This window comes from Bufo bufo, chromosome 1, assembly GCF_905171765.1.
Source record: "Bufo bufo chromosome 1, aBufBuf1.1, whole genome shotgun sequence".
Classification (NCBI taxonomy): Eukaryota; Metazoa; Chordata; class Amphibia; order Anura; family Bufonidae; genus Bufo; species Bufo bufo.
In genome coordinates, this window is record NC_053389.1 from 562,232,379 (window position 1) to 562,248,368 (window position 15,990).

Genomic DNA, 15,990 nt, shown 5'->3' on the forward strand with positions numbered 1-15,990 from the left:
GAAGGCCAGATTAGAGTTTGCCAAACGACATCTAAAAAAGCCTTCACAGTTCTGGAACAACATCCTATGGACAGATAAGACCAAGATCAACTTGTACCAGAGTGATGGGAAGAGAAGAGTATGGAGAAGGAAAGGAACTAACTGCTCATGATCCTAAGCATACCACCTCATCAGTGAAGCATGGTGATGGTAGTGTCATGGTGTGGGCATGTATGACTGCCAATGGAACTGGTTCTCTTGTATTTATTGATGATGTGACTGCTGACAAAAGCAGCAGGATGATTTCAGAAGTGTTTCGGGTAATATTGCTTCAGAACTCATTGGACGTCGCTTCACAGTGCAGATGGACAATGACCCAAAGCATACTGCAAACGCAACCAAAGAGTTTTTTAAGGGAAAGAAGTGGAATGTTATGCAATGGCCAAGTCAATAACCTGACCTGAATCCGATTGAGCATGCATTTCACTTGCTGAAGACAAAACTGAAGGGAAAATGCCCCAAGAACAAGTAGGAACTGAAGACAGTTGCAGTAGAGGCCTGGCAGAGCATCACCAGGGATAAAACCCAGCGTCTGGTGATGTCTATGCGTTCTAGATTTCAGACTGTAATTGACTGCAAAGGATTTGCAACCAAGTGTTAAAAAGTGAAAGTTTGATTTATGATTATTATTTTGTCCCAATACTTTTGGTTCCTTAACAAGTGGGAGGCACATATGCAAACTGTTATAATTCCTACACCGTTCACCTGATTTGGATGTAAATACCCTCAAATTAAAGCTGACAGTCTGCAGTTAAAGCACATCTTGTTTGTTTCATTTCAAATCCATTGTGGTGGTGTATAGAGCCAAAAATGTTAGAATTGTGTCAATGTCCCAATATTTATGGACCTGACTGTATATATATAACACTGTAGTGAATTTTTATACTACAGTCTTTGCACGCACGCATGCACAATCTGTTTGCGTGTGTGCTGCAGAGCACCGATCAGTAGTGTGCTCATTTACATCTGCACATTTTTGAGGTTTTTTTTTATATATTTTTTTTTTGTGTGAAAAAAGACCTGCAGTTAGTGGTAGGCTTGAGGCTTGAGGAAGGCTCTATGGATGAGCCGAAACGTCGCTGCTGCTATTTTGTTCCACATGGGTGAAAAACTTTCTTATATTTTATAACCTTGGAGTGCTGTCCATCTTTCCATTTATATTTATATTGGGCTATCAGCCTATGCCCTAGGACATAGCACCCGTCCAGTTTTAATACTCTTTTTTTTGGTGCTGCCAATTTTTTTGCTTTATATATATATATATATATATATATATATATAGAAACCAAAAACAGAACTCAGCAGCACAAGACAAAAAGCAGTGGGTGCAAGTCCTCTCAGCCGCAGGCTAAGACGGCTATAAATAAGTATAGATTCCAAAAACGAGGCAGCACTCGTCAGTGCTGCCTCGTTTTTGGAATCTATATATATATATATATATATATACACACACATTTCAGTTAGTGCCAGTTTAGAATTTTGCACGAACGCACCATCTGCGTACGTGCATTTTGCAACCACTGAGCACCGATTAGTAGTGTCTATTACTGATCGCGTCTGCTCAGTTTGCACTGGATTTTTTTTTTTGTGCAGAAAATACCTTTTTTTTGCGCAGAAAAAATGTATTTTTGCAGAAAATACTTTTTTTTTTTACAGAAAATACTTAAAAAAATAAAATTCTCCTTTTTTTCTTCTAAATTTAGTTTCAAATTTATTACAAGCCCCTTCACGTGTGAAAACATAACATACACACCCCTCACATGAAATAAAGATTTACACATTTCACACGTCACACCCCAATAAAATAAAAATGGCCCGTCCATTCCAACGAGTATACTCAGCTGAAGGGGCATATACGCCATGCGTGCCTCCGATACTGAGTCTGCCAGTGAAGAGGATGCCACTTTCCTCTACTCCTCTACCCCCTCATCATCATCATCATCCGCTGATGAGAAACCCTCTAGAAGGCGCCCCAGGGTAGCAGTGGAGGTAGCCCCTAGAGTGAACCCTTATGGAACCCACACCGTGACGATTATCAGCCCCAAATTACTGATTTTGAGGGCAGGTCCGGAATACTGATAAATTGTGCGGGCTTCACTGAACTAGATTTTTAAAAAATCTTCTTCTCTGAAGATTTAGTAAATTTAATGGTGGTCCAAAAAAATGTATACGCCCAATGCCCAATTGATCAGAACCTTACATCGGCATAAGCTAGACCCCTAGGTTGTATCCCAGTAAGTGCAGCAGAGATTATGAAGTTTTGGGGACTTGTACTGCATATGGGCGTTGTAAAGAAGCCAAACGTTAGACAATATTGGAGTTCGGACATTTTCTACCAGACTCCAATTTACAGTAAGACCATGACCTGGAAACGATTTGAGTCAATTAGGAAATTCCTACACTACAACGACAATGCACAGTGCCCACCCCAAAACGACCCAACATTTGACCATCTGTTCAAGGTTAGGCCTGTCATTGACTACTTTAACAATCAAGTTTTCTGAGGTGTGCAACCCAGATAAAAATGTCAGTGTAGATGAGTCCCTATTACTTTTAAAAGGGAGGATTAGATTCCGCCAGTACCTGCCTAGCAAACGGGCAAGGTATGGTATAAAAATATACAAACTTTGTGAGAGTAGCTCCGGGTACACCCACTAATTCCGCATTTACGAAGGGAAAGATTCCTGGATAGAACCCCCAGAATGCCCCCCCATCTTAGGAGTTAGTGGAAAGATCGTGAGGAACTAACTACACCCACTACTGGATAAGGGTTACCACCTCTATTTGGATATCTATTATACCAGCATACCCCTAGTCATGTCCCTAACTGCCAGAGGTACTGTGGCTTGCGGCACAGTGCACATAAATCAGAGAGGCCTCCCTAGATCCCTGGTAGGGCAACCAGTGAGAATGGGTGAAAGTAGGGCTCTCCTCCATGAGAACATGCTGGTGGTTAAGTACAAGGACAAGAGGGACCTTGTACTGACCACCATTCACACTAGCACCAGCTCCCCTGCTCCTATACGAGGTGCCACAACCACTATCCCCAAACCAGTTTGTATCCTGGACTACAACAGGCAAATGGGAGGGGTGGATCTTTCATATCAACTTCTAAAGCCCTACAGTGCCACACGAAAAACTAAAGTGTGGTACAAAAAGCTGGCTGTACACATTGTACAGATGGCAATGTGCAATGCATATGTGCTATTTCAATCTGCAGGCCACACAGGAACTTTTCTTCAGTTCCAAGAGGTGGTTACCAAGGCCCTAATTTTTAAAAGTCAGGCTGGGGAGGGTCCCAGTACTTCAGGAAGTCATGGTGCCCAGGTTGTACCAGGGCAACATTTTCCAGGTCAAGTCCCCCAGACAGCAAGGAAGGGAAGGATCCCAAAAAGATGCAGGGTGAGTTCCAAAAGAGGGATAAGGATACCACTGCGAAACCTGCCCTGAAAAACCTGGCCTGTGCATGCAGTAGTGTTTTAAAATCTACCACACATCCATGGAGTATTAATTTATTTTCATCCATGATGTACCCTGCAGTTTTACCACCTTATATCTCTGATTTAGTCCGCATAGCTTACAGATCCACTTTTCACCAACCACTACATATTCATTTCTGTGAAACACCTGTTAGGTCAAAAGTGCCCTTTCCACCCCTTAAAATTTTTGTACGGGGGTGCTCTTGAAGTTTTTAATTTCTGGGGACCTCACAAATTTTTTAAATGCGACCTGGCACCTAAAATCCATGTCTGCCAATTCAGGCCAGCCAAACTCACATTAAGCTGTTTGCCTGCTCTGCACCCATACAGCAGGCTACAAGCACATATAGGGTGTTTCCTGAATGGGGAGAAAATGGGGAACACATACTGGGGTGCATTTTCTCCTTTAACCCCTTGTGAAAGTGAAAAATTGGGGTCTGCTAGTAATTTTTCATTTTAACAAATGTGTGCTTTAAAATCCTTTAACAAGTGTTGGCTGTTTGATGAAAAGTACCCTTTCCGCCATTTAAAATGTTAGTACGGGGGGTCGTCTTTCCAAATTGTCGTCACTTCTTGGGATCTTTAATTTCTGGGGACCTAATGAATTTTTTTTAATGCGACATGGCACCTAAAATCCATGTCTGCTAATTCAGGCTAGCTAAATTCACATTTAGTGGTTTGCCTGCTGTGCGCCCATACAGCAAACTACAAGCACATATTGGGTGTTTCTTGAATGGGGAGAAAATGGGGAACACATACTGGGGTGCATTTTCCCCTTTAACCCCTTGTGAAAAATAAAAAAATGGGGTCTGCTAGTAATTTTTCATTTTCACAAATGTGTGCTTTAAAATCCTTTAACAAGTATTTCTGCCTTCTGTGAGACACCTGTTTGATGAAAAGTACTCTTTCCAATACTTAAAATGTTCACATGGGGGTGCTCTTTCCAAAATGGGGTCAATACTTGGGGTTTTAAATTTCTGGGGACCTCAAGAGTCTTTTAAATGCGACATGGCACCTAAAATGTCTGCCAATTCGGGGCAGCAAAATCCATATTTTGCTGTTTGACTCAAGAGTCCTGCTGTGCGCCCTTACATCATTTTTGAGCACATATGGGGTGTTTCCGTATTCGGGAGGAAATGGGGAACAAAATGCACAGTGAATTTTGTCATGTTACCCTTTGGGAAAGTGAAAAATGTGGGTGTAAAGCAACTTTTTTGTGAAAAAAAAAATACAATTTTTCTTTTTCACTGCCAAATGTTTCCTTTGAGGTCAAAGTGCTCACTACACACCTTGAAAGATTCCTTGAGGGCTGTTGTTTCCAAAATGGGGGTCACTTTTTGGGGGTTTCCACTGTAGGGCCACCTCAGGGTGTCTTCATATGTGACATAGATACCAATTACCATTCCAGCTAAATCCGCTCTTACAGCCATATGGTGCTCCTTCCACTCTGAAGCCTCCTGTGCACCCTTACATCAGTTTTTGAGCACATATGGGGTGTTTCTGTAAACTCAAATTCAGAGTAATAGATTTAGAGTTTTGTTTGGCTGTTAACCCTTGATGTCATGCAAAAAAAAAAATAGATTAAAATTAAAAATTTGCTAGAAAAAGTGAAATTTTGAAATTTCATTCCCATTTTCCTTTAATTCTCGTGGGGCACCTAAAGGGTTAGCAAAGTTTGTAAAATCAGTTTTGAGTAGCTTGAGGGGTGTAGATTATAAAATGAGGTGATTTATGAGTGATTTCTAATATGTAAGCCCCAGAAAGTAACTTCATAACTGAACTGGTCCTTAAAAAATTGGATTTTGGAAATTTTCTTAAAAATTTTAAGAGTTGCTTTCTAAACTTCCAAGCCTTCTAACGTCCCCAAAAAAATTAAATGTCATTTGCAAAATGATCCAAACATGAAGTAGACATATGGGGAATGTAAAGTAATAACTATTTTTGGAATTATTACTATCTATTGTTCGATTATAGGTTTTATTTTTTACTATCTATTATAAAAGTAGAGAAAGTGAAATTTGCTAATTTTTCCAAATGTTTTGTTAGTTTCGTTTTATTAATGAAATATTTTGACTTTGAATTTTACCACTGTCATAAAGTACAATATGTGAGGAGAAAACAGTCTCAGAATGGCTTGGATAAGTAAAAGCGTTTTAAAGTTATTACCACATAAAGTGACACATGTCAGATTTGCTTCCACCAAATATTGATTAAAGGGTTCTATATACCTGCTCCACAAAATACTGATGGAGGGGTGTGATATACCTGCTTCCACAAAATACTAATTAAGGGGTTTGACATATCTGCTTCCACCAAATATTGATTGAGGCCTGCGATACACCTGCTTCCGCAAAATACTGATTAATGGGATTTATAAACCTGGTTTTCACCAAAAATTGATTGAGGCCTGCAATACACCTGCTTCCACAAAATACTGATTAAGGGGTTTGATATACCTGCTTCCACAAAATACTGATTGAGGGGTGCAATATACCTGCTTCCTCCAAATATTAAATAAAGGGTTCTATATACCTGCTTCCACAAAATACTGATTGAGGGGTGCAATATACCTGCTTCCATAAAATACTGATTAAGGTAATTGATATACCTGCTTCCACCAAATATTGATTGAGGTCTGCGATACACCTGCTTCCACAAAATACTGATTAAGGGGTTTGATATCCCTGCTTCCACCAAATATTGAATATTGATTGAGGCCTGCGATACACCTGCTTTCACAACATATTGATTAAGGGGTTTGATATACCTGCTTCCACCAAATACTGATTAAGGGGTGCGATATACCTGCTTCCACCAAATATTGATTGAGGCCTGCGATATACCTGTTTCCACAAAATACTGATTAAGGGATTTGATATACCTGCTTCCACCAAATACTGATTAAGGGGTTTGATATACCTGCTTTCACCAACTATTGATTGAGGCCTGCGATACACCTGCTTCCACAAAATACTGATTAAGAGGTTTGATATACCTGCTTTCACCAAATACTGTTTGAGGCCTGCAATACACCTGCTTCCACAAAATACTGATTAAGGGGATTAATATACCTGCTTCCACCAAATATTGATTGATGCCTGTGATACACCTGCTTCCACCAAATACTGATTAAGGGGTTTGATATACCTGCTTCCATCAAATATTGATTAAGGCCTGTGATACACCTGCTTCCACAAAATACTGATTAAGAGGTTTGATATACCTGCTTCCACCAAATATTGATTGAGGCCTGCAATACACCTGCTTTCACAAAATATTGATTAAGGGGTTCTATATACCTGCTTCCACAAAATACTGATTAAGGGGATTGATATACCTTCTTCCACCAAATATTGATTGAGGCCTGCGATATACCTGTTTCCACAAAATACTGATTAAGTGGTTTGATATACCTGCTTTCACCAACTATTGATTGAGGCCTGCAATACACCTGCTTCCACAAAATACTGATTAAGGGGTTTGATATACCTGCTTTCACCAAATACTGTTTGAGGCCTGCAATACACCTGCTTCCACAAAATACTGATTAAGGGGATTAATATACCTGCATCCAACAAATATTGATTGATGCCTGCGATACACCTGCTTCCACCAAATGCTGATTAAGGGGTTTGATATACCTGCCTCCATCAAATATTGATTAAGGCCTGTGATACACCTGCTTCCACAAAATACTGATTAAGGGTCCATTCACACGTCGGCAATTTCGTTCTGCATTTTGCGGAACGGATTTGCGGACCCATTCATTCCTATGGGGCAGCACGATGTGCTGCCCGGACACAGAATTGCGGATCCGCACTTCCGGGTCCCCACTTCCGTTCCGCCAAAAAATAGAACATGTCCTATTCTTGTCCGCAATTGCGGACAAGAACAGGCATATTCTATTAGTGCCGGCAATGTGTGGTCCGCAAAATGCGGAACGCACATTGCCGCTTTCCGTGTTTTGCGGATTCGCGGCTCCGTGTATCTGCAAAACACGTTGCGGACGTGTGAATGGAGTCTAAGGGGTTTGATATACCTGCTTCCACCAAATATTGATTGAGGCCTGCGATACACCTGCATTCACAAAATATTGATTAAGGGGTTTGATATGCCTGCTTCCACAAAATACTGATTGAGGGGTGTGATATACCTGCTTCCACAAAATACATATTAACCACCTCAGCCCCCCTAGCTTAAACACCCTTAATGACCAGGCCACTTTTTACACTTCTGACCTACACTACTTTCATCATTTATTGCTCGGTCATGCAACTTACCACCCAAATGAATTTTACCTCCTTTTCTTCTCACTAATAGAGCTTTCATTTGGTGGTATTTCATTGCTGCTGACATTTTTACTTTTTTTGTTATTAAAAAATGAAATTTTTCACAAAAAAAACTACATCTATATATAAATTTTTCTCTAAATTTATTGTTCTACATGTCTTTGATAAAAAAAAAATGTTTGGGTAAAAAAAAATGGTTTGGGTAAAAGTTATAGCGTTTACAAACTATGGTACAAAAATGTGAATTTCCGCTTTTTGAAGCAGCTCTGACTTTCTGAGCACCTGTCATGTTTCAAGAGGTTCTACAATGCCCAGACAGTAGAAAACCCCACAAATGACCCCATTTCGGAAAGTAGACACCCTAAGGTATTCGCTGATGGGCATAGTGAGTTCATAGAACTTTTTATTTTTTGTCACAAGTTAGCGGAAAATTATGATTTTTATTTTTTTTTCTTACAAAGTCTCATATTCCACTAACTTGTGACAAAAAATAAAAACCTCCATGAACTCACTATGCCAATCACGAAATACCTTGGGGTGTCTTCTTTCCAAAATGGGGTCATTTGTGGGTTAGTTATACTGCCCTGGCATTTTAGGGGCCCAAATGCGTGCGAAGTAGTTTGAAATCAAAATCTGTAAAAAATGGCCAGTGAAATCCGAAAGGTGCTCTTTGGAATGTGGGCCCCTTTGCCCACCTAGGCTGTAAAAAAGTGTCACACATGTGGTATTGCCGTACTCAGGAGAAGTGACCCCATTTTGGAAAGAAGACACCCCAAGGTATTCCGTGAGGGGCATGGCGAGTTCCTCGAATTTTGTATTTTTTGTCACAAGTTAGCGGAAAATGATGATTTCTTTTTTTCTTTTTTTTTTCTCACAAAGTCTCATATTCCACTAACTTGTGACAAAAAATAAAAACTTCCATGAACTCACTATGCCCATCACAAAATACCTGGGGGTGTCTTCTTTCCAAAATGGGGTCACTTGTGGGGTAGTTATACTGCCCTGGCATTTTAGGGGCCCAAATGCGTGAGAAGTAGTTTGAAATCAAAATCTGTAAAAAATGGCCGGTGAAATCCGAAAGGTGCTCTTTGGAATGTGGGCCCCTTTTCCCACCTAGGCTGCAAAAAAGTGTCACACATCTGGTATCACCGTACTCAGGAGAAGTTGGGCAATGTGTTTTGGGGTGTCATTTTACATATACCCATGCTGGGTGAGATAAATATCTCGGTCAAATGCCAACTTTGTATAAAAAAATGGGAAAAGTTGTCTTTTGACAAGATATTTCTCTCACCCAGCATGGGTATATGTAAAAAGACACCCCAAAACACATTGCCCAACTTCTCCTGAGTACGGTGATACCAGATGTGTGACACTTTTTTGCAGCTTAGGTGGGCAAAGGGGCCCACATTCCAAAGAGCACCTTTCGGATTTCACCGGCCATTTTTTACAGATTTTGATTTCAAACCACTTCTCACGCATTCGGGCCCCTAAAATGCCAGGGCAGTATAACTACCCCACAAGTGACCCCATTTTGGAAAGAAGACACCCCAAGGTATTTCGTGATGGGCATAGTGAGTTCATGGAAGTTTTTATTTTTTGTCACAAGTTAGTGGAATATGAGACTTTGTAAGAAAAAAAAAAAATCATCATTTTCCGCTAACTTGTGACAAAAAATAAAAAATTCTAGGAACTCGCCATGCCCCTCACGGAATACCTTGGGGTGTCTTCTTTCCAAAATGGGGTCACTTGTGGGGTAGTTATACTGCCCTGGCATTCTAGGGGCCCTAATGTGTGGTAAGTAGGTAAATGACCTGTGAAATCCTAAAGGTGCTCTTTGGAATGTGGGCCCCTTTGCCCACCTAGGCTGCAAAAAAGTGTCACACATGTGGTATCGCCGTACTCAGGAGAAGTTGGGCAATGTGTTTTGGGGTGTCTTTTCACATATACTCATGCTGGGTGAGAGAAATATCTCGGCAAAAGACAACTTTTCCCATTTTTTATACAAAGTTGGCATTTGACCAAGATATTTATCTCACCCAGCATGGGTATATGTAAAATGACACCCCAAAACACATTGCCCAACTTTTCCTGAGTACGGCGATACCAGATGTGTGACACTTTTTTGCAGCCTAGATGCGCAAAGGGGCCCACATTCCTTTTATGAGGGCATTTTTAGACATTTGGATCCCAGACTTCTTCTCACGCTTTAGGGCCCCTAAAATGCCAGGGCAGTATAAATACCCCACATGTGACCCCATTTTGGAAAGAAGACACCCCAAGGTATTCAATGAGGGGCATGGAGAGTTCATAGAAATTATTTTTTTTTTGCACAAGTTAGCGGAAATTGATTTTTATTTATTTTTTCTTACAAAGTCTCCCTTTTTCGCTAACTTGGGACAAAAATTTCAATATTTCATGGACTCAATATGCCCCTCACGGAATACCTTGGGGTGTCTTCTTTCCGAAATGGGGTCACATGTGGGGTATTTATACTGCCCTGGCATTCTAGGGGCCCTAAAAGGTGAGAAGAAGTCTGGAATATAAATGTCTAAAAATTTTTACGCATTTGGATTCCGTGAGGGGTATGTTGAGTTCATGTGAGATTTTATTTTTTGACACAAGTTAGTGGAATATGAGACTTTGTAAGAAAAAAAATATATATTTCCGCTAACTTGGGCCAAAAAAATATCTGAATGGAGCCTTACAGGGGGGTGATCAATGACAGGGGGGTGATCAATGACAGGGGGGTGATCAGGGAGTCTATATGGGGTGATCAACCCCCTGTCATTGATCACCCCCCTGTAAGGCTCCATTCAGATGTCCGTATGTGTTTTGCTGATCCGATCCATGTATCAGTGGATCCGTAAAAATCATACGGACGTCTGAATGCAGCCTTACAGGGGGTGAGCAATGACAGGGGGGTGATCAATGACAGGGGGGTGATCAGGGAGTCTATATGGGGTGATCACCCCCCTGTCATTGATCACCCCCCTATAAGGCTCCATTCAGATGTCCGTATGTGTTTTGCGGATCCGATCTATGTATCCGTGGATCCGTAAAAAACATACAGACGTTTGAATGGAGCCTTACAGGGGGGTGATCAATGACAGGGGGGTGATCAATGACAGGGGGGTGATCAGGGAGTCTATATGGGGTGATCACCCCCATCATTGATCACCCCCCTGTAAGGCTCCATTCAGATGTCCGTATGTGTTTTGCGGATCCGATCCATGTATCAGTGGATCCGTAAAAATCATACGGACGTCTGAATGCAGCCTTACAGGGGGGTGAGCAATGACAGGGGGGTGATCAGGGAGTCTATATGGGGTGATCACCCCCGTCATTGATCACCCCCCTGTAAGGCTCCATTGAGATGTCCATATGTGTTTTGCGGATCCGATCCATGTATCAGTGAATCCGTAAAAATCATACGGACGTCTGAATGGAGCCTGAATACACCGGACGTCTGAATGATATTTGTGATGATTATATAGTTGGTTAATTAGTGATAGTTCAGTAGAGTATATATATATGGGGTGTTTCCTGAATGGGGAACATATACTGGGGTGCATTTTGTCCTTTTACCCCTTGTGAAAGTGAAAAATTGGGGACTGCTAGTAATTTAACATTTTTACAAATGTGTGCTTTGAAATGCTTTCAGTATTGTTTCTGCGAGACACCTGTTTGCTGAAAAATACCCTTTCAACACTTACAATGTTTGTATGTAGGTGCTGTTTCCGAAAAGGGGTCACTTGTTGGGTTTTTTTATTTCTGGGGAATTTATTCAATGCGACATGGGGTAAAAGGACAAAATGCACCCCAGTATATGTTCCCCATTCAGGAAACACCCCATATATATATACTCTACTGAACTATCACTAATTAACCAACTATATAATCATCACAAATATCATAAACTAACGAATTGAGATGTAAATCGGAAGTGCTTTAACAAATACTCCTCCCAATGCACTAATTGCCTCTTAATCTGAATTGCAAGTAATTTTCATTTATTTTTTATTTTTATCCTAACAGTACAAATTGAATAAAAATAAATAAATTAGGCTGCTGCAACAGGAACAAATCACTGAGAAAAAGGGATACAGAACATCCTGCCGATACGATAGTAAATATGCGGATGTGAATGGCTACATTTATAAAGTCACATAAAATAATGCACTATAATAATAGATGCAAACATAACATATGGACTAATCCCCCACTCTAATGATAAAATCTGAGACTCTTAGCCAATACATTTTGATCAAAATACATCTGTGCCCACCTACCGAGCGCAAAGGTGGTCTCAGTTCAGACAGGTTCTACACTAAACGTACCTATGCCGTTATGCATCGATGTACCTGAACATAGATGCATAACGGCATAGGTAGGTTTATCGTAGGACCTGCCTTAACTGAGACCACTTTGGCGCTGGGTAAGTGGTCACAGATGTATTTTGATCAAAATGTATTGCCTAAGAGTCTCAGATTTTATCATTAGAGTGAGGGCTTAGTCCATATGTTATGTTTGCATCTATTATTATAGTGCATTATTTTATGTGACTGCTGCAACAGGAGCACCTAAAATCAATGCAGGAACTCCGGGAGCAGCAGAGAAAGCAGCAGCCTATTTTTGAAAGTAAGGTGCAGCAGATAGAGGAGCAGCATCGTCAGAGAATCGAGGAGCTTTTGAACCTTCAAGACAAACTTAAAAAATTGCCATAGAGGCATATTTGTTTCCCAAATTGTAAATAAATATTTTGTTCAGTTCTAACGTGTGCTTTCGTTTTTTTTAATTGTTATGTTTTTGTGTAATACTAACAGATAAGGTTGCAGTAAGGCCCCTTTAGTCCAGGGCAAACTCATCAGGACAGACAGCAGCAGCAGGTACATAGTAATGGTGGAGTATAAAGCCTACACATAACTCATCAGGATCAGGCCTGACAGCAGCAGCAGGTACATGTTAAAGGTAATAGCTCAGCCTAACTCTGCAGGAACCAAAAGCAGCAGGTTCTTTGTTTGCAGCAGGAATGTGTTCCCAGGAAAGGGCCCCCACCAGACCGGGGCAACACCAAAAATAAACTTAGACACCTCTGAGAGCAGCAGGTTCTTCTTCTAAATGCAATATTTTCCTTTGACAATTTTTTTTTCATAGGTATTTTAAGTTTGTCAAGCCCACAATAAATGATTACAAAATTAGCTCCACACGCCGCCTGCATCGGTCTGCTCTCAGTTTCCATATCGGGCACATCGAGTCTGGAGCAGAACACTGCGGTAACGCAGCCTGCCCTTACTCCAGTGGCCTACAGTAAATTTTTTATCCTGTGACCGCCTAATATACCTCCAGCCAAATAATCACAAGTTCTTTTCTGTCAGGTGAATGCCTAATGTTTGGGGCCTGTACTCCAGTGGCCTACATTAAATTTTGTATCCAGTGACCGCCTAATGTACCTCCAGCAACATAATCACAAGTTCTTTTCTGTCAGGTGAATGCCTAATTTTTGGGGCCCATACTCCTGTTGCACATTTTTGAGAGTTTCCCTTTAAGATGCACAAAAATGACCCCTGATTAAAATACATATTTTTTGTGGGAATTTTTATCATTGATCCCCCTCTGGTATGTCACTGTCCATGTTGTGGGACTATTTGTGCACTTCTAGTAAGTATTTGGTGGCTGCAAATATGACCTGAAGGTTTTTCAGGTTCACCTGCCATTAAAGTGAATTGGGCCCGCCACGAACGCGCGGTTCGTGAACATTTGATCGCGAACTCGCGTTCACGAAACGTCCTGGCCGATGTTTGTCCATCACTAATTTCCATTACAGTGACATATTGGGGGACATTATTTTTTGGGGCCACTATACAGGCATTAATACCTGGAGCACAATATAGGATTTTATTATTACTGGGGGCACTCTAGGGGACATTATAATTGCTGTAGACACTATAGGGACATTTGGGGTCATTTATTAAACTGGTGTAAAGTAGAAATGGCTTAGTTGCCCATATCAACCAGATTCCACCTTTCATTTTTGACAGCTCCTTTGGAAAATGAAAAGTGGAATCTGATTGGTTGCTATGGGCAACTAAGCCAGTTCTACTTTACACCAGTCTGATAAATGACCCCAATTATGAGAAATCTAACGTGTCTGTGTAACAAACTCTGTAGAGATGAGATGCTGCTGAAAGAATTAGTCAAGGCGGTCTGGGTCAAGCGGAGGAGAAGAGGAAAAAGAGAAGGTCTATATGACAGGAGATGCCACTGGATGCAAGAGGTATGTGGTGCTGTGTTCTCCTATATGTAGTGCGTCTCATCTTCTCCTCCAAATATATATATTTTTTTTATAGTTCTATGTAGTTTAAATTTGGCAACTAAAAATTGAATTTGGCTTCTAAATTTTTCAGTTTAGGAGCCAATGGCTCCTGGTTATTTTTTCAGTCCTATGTAACATTACAGATAACATAAGGTAAATGGGTTCTCTGGGATTTACGTATTGATGGCCTATCCTCAGGATAGGTCATCAATATGAGATTGGTGGGGGTCCGACTCCAGCTGTTTGAAGAGACTGCGATGCTCCAGTGAGCACCACAGCCTCTTTGCTCCTTACCAAGCATAGCGTTGTCCACTTGATCGCACTGTACTTGGTATTGCAGCTCAGCCCCAATCACTTGGATGGGACTGAGCCGCACCTAGGCCACGTGAACAATGAATGTGATGTCATATGGCCTAGGAAGACACTGTGGTGCTCATGAAGCACCACAGCCTCTTTATACAGAAAAAAAACGAAACTAAAATTGAGGGAGGGGCCAAATTGTGTACACACCCCCGGGCCTATCATGCACTTAATCCGCCCCTATGTACAGGGTTTAACCCGTAGGATACTGGAAACTGGGTCAGAAATCCCAGCGCTGTACAGCTACGGCACGCTGATCAGGCGGGCGCAGGAATTACGCTTCCCAATCATCTACAGGGGTCCGGCAGTCACTGATAGCCGGCACCCTGCTATATGTGCCGGCTTAGGTGAGAACACCGATGCAGGCACATTAACCCTTGCACTGCCGTGGTCACCGCTGACTGCGGCACGTGCGGTATCCTGACGGGTCCGTGTGTCCATCAGGTCCCTGCGCTGCTGCGACGGGGACCCGATGGCTTGGATGGCAGCCCGAAGGCTGTAAGTGTATTACACTGGTTATACACTTACAGCCAATGCATTACAATACAGAAGTATTGTAATGCATTGTAAAGGGGATCAGACCCCCAAAAGTTGAAGTCCCAGAGTGGTAAAAAAAAATAAAGTTTTACAAAAAAATTAAAAGCTTCAAGCAAAAAAAAAAAAAAAAGCATCCTTTTCCCAAATAAAGTTAATATTTTTTTTTTTTAATTGTGAAAAAGAGAAAAGAAGATAGTAGGTATCACCATGTCCATATCGACCAGCTCTATAAAAATATCACATGATCCACCCCGCCAGGCGAACGCCGTAAAAAATAAAATAAAAACAGTGCCATTTTCTAGTCACCTTGCCTCACAAAAAGCGATAAAAAAGGTGTATTTAGCCCAAAATGGTACCAATCAAACCGTCATCTTATTCCTCAAAAAATGAGATCCTACCTAAGACACTCTCCCGAAAAAAACAAAAAAATATGGCTCTCAGAAAATGGCAACACAAAAACAAGATTTTATTCTTTTCAAAAAGGCTTTCACTTTATAAAACTTAACAGAAATAAAATAATAGACACATTGGGTATCGCCGCATCTGGAACAACCTGCTCTATAAAAATATCCCATGAGATGCCCCTTCAGGTGAATGCTGTAAAAAAACTAAAAAAAAACTATGCCAAAACAAAAAGTGTACCACCAAGCGATCAAAACTGGTACTTAACTGGTACCAATCAAACCATCATCTCATTCCGCAAAAAATGAGCCCCCACATAAGACAATCACTTAAAAAATAAAAACCAATGGCACCCGTAAACCAATACATAAAAATATGAGCTGCAAAAGCCATATGCCGATCCTTCTGTTCTGAATCCTGCCATGTGCCGTATTCAGGAGAAAATGGGTAACAAATTATGGGGTGCTTTTTCTCCTGCTACCTCTTGTGAAAATGAAAAATTTGGGGCTAAAGCAACATTTTTTTGAAGAAAGGAAACTTTTCATTTTCACAGCCAAGTGTTCCAAATTCC